Raw genomic sequence first — 5695 nt, forward strand, 5'->3', positions numbered from 1 at the left:
ATCTGGGTTTTTGACACTGATGCAATATATCTTGGCTCAGATAGTAAGCTATGGGTTGATATTAGCCAGGGTCAACATTTTGTTTGAAATAAATGTTACTCCTTCTTCTTTTGAAATCACTCATAAAACTCACAGTGACTTGAATGGTCGCTTGACTGCACTCAAATTGATCAACAAAAGTAAAGTTGAAATAAAGAAAGAATCTTAGTTTATGCTTTGTGAAACAGCAGTGAAGATAGGAATTCAAATACTGAAATCAGAATTCATATCTTCTTATACTTAGATTTTTTTTTATATGGTACTTTCTGAATTTCATTACTTAGATTTGCAGATGAACAACCTGGGAGTTCGAGGGTAAATCCCTACAGTAATTTTGATTTGACAAGACATAATGCACAGAAATTTGCCCTGAACTCAAAGTGACGTTAATCTCAAAAAATGCTGCAGGATTGGGCTCCATTTGTGGTTTTCATCATTTCATGACCAAATCAAAAGGGAAAAGATTTTTAGTTGTTTATTTTACTAAGTTTATTGCAACTTAAAATGTAGAGAAAATGGGCAGAGTTCTCTATTTATTTACACAAGCTTTAGAACAGTGTAAATGCATTTATTTCAACAGAGTGATATCAGGCTGAATGAGAGGGGTATTAGGCCCATTGACTCTAATACAGTTACTCTTGGTTTACATGGAGGTGAGTGAGAGAGGAAGTGGGCCCATTGACTCCTCTGGCACTCCTCCTGATTTACATCAGGATGAGTGAGAGGAGAATCAGATCCATTGATTTGAATGTGGTTACTAGTAATTTACACCTGGGTGAGTGACTGTTCCTTATTTACACAAATATGAGTGAAATTTGAATCAAGACCACTTGTTTTATTGAGCTGTGTTACAAGACACAGCATAGGAGTATTGTACTTAGATGACCCAGTTAAACATGGACTCTATCAGTTTCCATTCCTGTTACAAGTGTGTCACGTTGTTCACCATTTCCAAACAGCTACCCAAGCAGGACATCAGTGATAATTCAAATTCTGGATCTTGACCTGGTATAGATCAGTGTAGATACGCAGAAGTCAGATCAGCTAATACAATTTACGTTTCCCAAGAATTTGGACTGAGGTCATTACTATTCTAAGTATCTGTCAATATGCACATATATACAGAAATACCTTAGTGTCCTAAATATGTTCTTTGGCCAGTGTTCTGGAAAGTTATAGGAACAAGGAAATTGCCAGGAATGAGAATTCTGTCTCCAATGGTGGCCATTATCACCTGTTTCAAAGACAGAATAATTGTATGATAAATCATGGACAAAATTTATTCCTAACTCAGAGAGGCATAAAGCCATAGACAGTCACACAGAAAAAAAAGAAAAATTGACAGATAGATTGATAAATACTGTAGATCCCAAGGATTTATTTGTTTATACCTGAAAAACTGCTCCAAACAATAAATAACTATTTGGCAAGCATTTGTTGTTGTGTTGCACATTACCATGACCCACTGGATTTCATCTCTATGTTCAAGGAAAATGTTCATTTTTTCAAACATTTATTGCCCAGTGATCTTCTCAAAGCATCTGTCATGTCATTGTTCCTAAGGCTGTAGATGGAGGGATTCAACATGAGAATGAAAAGGGTATAAAACACGGACACCACTTTTCTTTGGTACAGAGAAGATAGCCAAGTGGGCTGGGCATACATGAAAGCAGTGGTCCCATAAAACAAAGTCACAGCCACCATGTGGGAGGTGCAGGTGGAGACGGCTGTGTGCCTGCCCTCGGCAGAAAGAATGCTGAGGATGTTGGAGATGATATAGATGTAGGAGATGAGCACAATCAGGGCAGTGCTTGCTATGATGAGGCCGCATAGGGTAAACATCACAAAATTATTGACGTACATGTTGCTGTAGGACAGACTAATCAGGGAAGGGCCATCACAGAAGAGATGATCAATCTCAAAAGTCCCACAATAGTTCAGGGTAAACCCATTTGGACATGGCAAAGGGATACTGGACTGGGCTGCAGATGGCAGAGTATCGATTGTAGGCCATCGCTGCCAGGAGAAATGCTTCAGTGGTGAGGAAGAGAACAAAGAAGAAGAACTGGGTGGCACATCCCTTGTAGGAAATGGCTTTTTTCCCTGCTAGGAAGCTCACCATGGCTCTTGGGGTGATGGTGGAGGAGTAGCAGAGATCTAAGAGCGACAGAAGTACATGGTGGTCTGAAGGTGAGCGTCAGCTCTAATGATGACTACCAGGATGGTGTTTCCCAGAATGGTTGTTATGTAAATCTCCGGGACCATCACCGGGACCATCACAAAGGCACAGTCTGAAACCCTGATCCTCTTCCAAACCCCAGCAAGATTCATTCTATCCCTGCTGTGCAGTTCCCCTCTCCTACTGGCTCCATTGCTGACATTTCCTTTAGAAAACAGAACAAGATAAAGGGTAAAAAAGAGTCAAATATAGAAGATACATTGAAGCTTCTCCTAAGAGTTCTTGAAACCAATGGGAAGTAGACACCCAGGTGTTTTGGAATATCCCAGTAGATGCCTAAATATCTTTAAAAAATCTGACACCAGGGTTTTTTCGGCGGGGTTGAAGTTTTTTACTTCAAAGCCCAAATTAATCATCTTTCCCCTATAATCATGATTCAAGACTCTTCTTCTTGGCTGCATAAGACATGGGCAAAATCCTCTAAGGGCAAAGACACTGATTTATAAGAGTGCTGGAAATGGGCCCTTTTCCCTCAATTATTCCACTCCTTTTAGTGTCTGAATCAATATATAAATATATGATTTATTTATTCAGCATTTCTCCTTCTGAGAGATTGAAATGGCTCTAGTTGAGAGCTTTAACCTCTGTACAGAATATCCTTACTCAGGGACATTCAATGGGCATTTTTCCTGAGTACTGACAGACTAAAATCTGAGTACAAATGTAAGGAAGCGGTATTTGCTTTTAACTACAGGTTACTTCAATTTTAGCTGGATTGTGTGTTAAGTTTCTGATTCTGCCACCCTTACTCACATTGAGTATTACCTTCCTCCAAGCGTATCTCCCTTGATAACAATGTTCATTTCAACTGTTCTATAATTAACCTTGTAAATACACATATTCATGGTTCATCACCCTAAATTTGAGTCTCTTCCATCAGATGGAGGGCAGTTGGAATAAGGCCACTGGAATCTACGTCAACAACCTACTATGTTCAGATAATTCTGTCAAGATGTGGATGGATTTCCTAATGTCTGGATATGGGATAAAACTGGTTGGAAAACAACTGCTAAAACAATTCACAACATATTTTTAAAGAAGTATGGACTTTGACATTTTGAAATGTTCCATGTTTTGACTAAAACCTAGCAAGGAAAACCAAATAAGCCATTTCAGGTGTAACCCACTTTGCCAGGTGGTTTTGGGAGCCCGAAAGAATGGCTTCAATTTTTCTATGTGCTTCTTTTAAGATCCTTGATGAGCAATTTTTCCCCACTGGCAGGCACCGATTCCAGGGTGATACAACAGAGAGAATTTAATTTGGTGTGAGAAGTGGGGGAAGTAAGACAACAGACTGGATTTGGGGAAAGCAGCAACTTTCCATGTTTTGACTAAAACCTGGCAAGGAAAACCAAGGAAGACATTTCAGGTGTGACCTGCTCTGCCAGGTGGAGTCGGCAGCCTGAAGGAGTGGCTTCAATGTTTCAATGGGCTTCCTTTAAAGACATCACTCACACCAGTTTCAGCCCCCATTCAGAAACCTGGGAATTGGTGTATGTCATCGGAGCACCCTTGATGAGCAATTTTTCCCTGCCGGCAAGTACTGAGTCCAGGGGCTACTGCAGAGAGAATTTATGTTGGTGTGGGAAGGGGGGAAGTTAGACAACAGACTGGATTTGGGGAAAGCAGCAACTAATAAATTATCAAGTTCTCTGATGGGAGACTCCCCCAGGGTATCTTATCCCTCCTTCAGCTGATGGAAGTGGCTGATGCGTTCTGGAAAATTTCCAGTACCCCAACTCGCCCCTCAACCTTAGATGTCCCTTGCCCTACGGTGCCTGCCAGACGCCTTTGTCAGGGCGACTCCAGACATATTCAGTGCTGATGTCTTGTCCTTCTATCTCCCAACAAGGTCAATTTCACTTTACGCCCTACCCCAAACTCAAAATTGAACTATGCTTTAACCAAAATGCTCCAAACTGTCGTGTGAATGAAATGCAAATGAGGCCGGATCCATTCACTCAATTTCTTTGCTCTCCAATAGACAATGGCCGAGATCTCCCTCAGCAGTGGAGTTCTTCCACAGCTGCAGTTCTTAACCTGCGCTGGGCCCCTCTTCCCACATTTCATCCCCAGGTGACTGTGCTCAGCTCCCTTCTTTCTGAGGCTTAGATCACAGGCTTTACAGACGGAGAGAGAGGAAGAGACTTTCCCTGGTGGACAGTATGTAGCACTTTTTAAAGACACTTTTCTTCAAGGGGCGGCAACTTCTTCAAAATCAAATGTCTCGCTGAAATTCCTTTTGCCCGCCATTATCACAATGATCACTTTAAAACCAATGTTAGTAAAAGAGATTAGAGAGGAATTAATATTCAGGGTTATCCAGGGAGATCACAGCATGTTTTAGACAGAAGCTATCTGTGTACAGAACTTTCTGTGTTTCCACCCTTGGCCAGTTTTCCCTGTTCTCTGAGCTACTGTTTAACTCCACAGCAGAGGAGAGGAAACATTTTAAAATAAATCATACATCCCCAGCAGATGGCAGGGGCTGCCACATCTGAACCCACCAGCGTATGCCACACCTGGAATTCTTTAAAATCTATCTGTCTACAGCTTAGATTGCTGGTTGACAATGTCGCTATTAAGCAGGGTTGGATTAACGCAGGGGCTTTAGAGGTTGCAGCCCAGGCCTCGGGCTAAGGGGGACCCTGCAAAAATAAATCCCCACCCCTCTCCCACGTAACATGGGCCCAGCAACCTGGCCAGGAGCCACTCCCGGCCCCATGCAGCACCGCATGGCAGCAGAACACCCCCCAGCCCTGCCCCTTCCCCCCGCCCCGCTCCCACTTGACATGGGTCCAGTGTGAGTGTGCACGCTATTCAAAAACATCTCGCGTGCCACGATTGACATGTGTGCCATAGGTTGCCAACCCCTGTTCTACACATTTTAAGACTGCAATGTAACCACAGAATGGCTTGATGTTCATTAAAAGACAAGTTTAGCATAGCGTTAGTAGCCTTGATGTCATAATTGTGATCATTTTGTTTTAAATTAGGAAAAAGACTTTGCACAGGGGCCCCACAATATCTACTAGCCCCAGGCCCACAGGAGAGTTAATACGGCCCTGCTATTAAGGTCCTGATGCTGCAAACAAGCACTTATTTCTGTGAGTGACTTGTCTCAAACACTTGTCAGAGATGGACTAGGCATGCGTAATCCCGCCTCAGTGCATGGGGCTGGACCAGATGACCCCTCAAGATGCCTTCCAGCCCTGCATTTCTATGATTCTCTGACAGCAGTCTCATTTAAATCAATGGGTTGATTCCCATCAATAAATGTTCTAATGTTATTTACGTGTTTCCAGGGGCAACATGTCCACCTGCATATCTTGGGAACTCATTGTGTCACAGCTGGACAGAGAATAAGGAAGAAAAACAATGAAACAGTTTGTCATAATTTGGTTTTACCTTTTCTTT

General features: G+C 42.3%; 1 pseudogene; it reads right to left on the bottom strand.

The window, feature by feature from the left end:
* Positions 1-1536: 1536 nt before the first annotated feature.
* Positions 1537-2304, bottom strand: LOC137161905 (olfactory receptor 9S13-like; annotated as a pseudogene).
* Between the last annotated feature and the right edge of the window lie 3391 nt (positions 2305-5695).

The sequence above is a fragment of the Emydura macquarii genome, unplaced genomic scaffold (assembly GCF_026122565.2).
Source record: "Emydura macquarii macquarii isolate MOO-44397 ecotype Brisbane River unplaced genomic scaffold, CSIRO-AGI_Emac_v2 contig_2403, whole genome shotgun sequence".
Taxonomy (NCBI): Eukaryota; Metazoa; Chordata; order Testudines; family Chelidae; genus Emydura; species Emydura macquarii.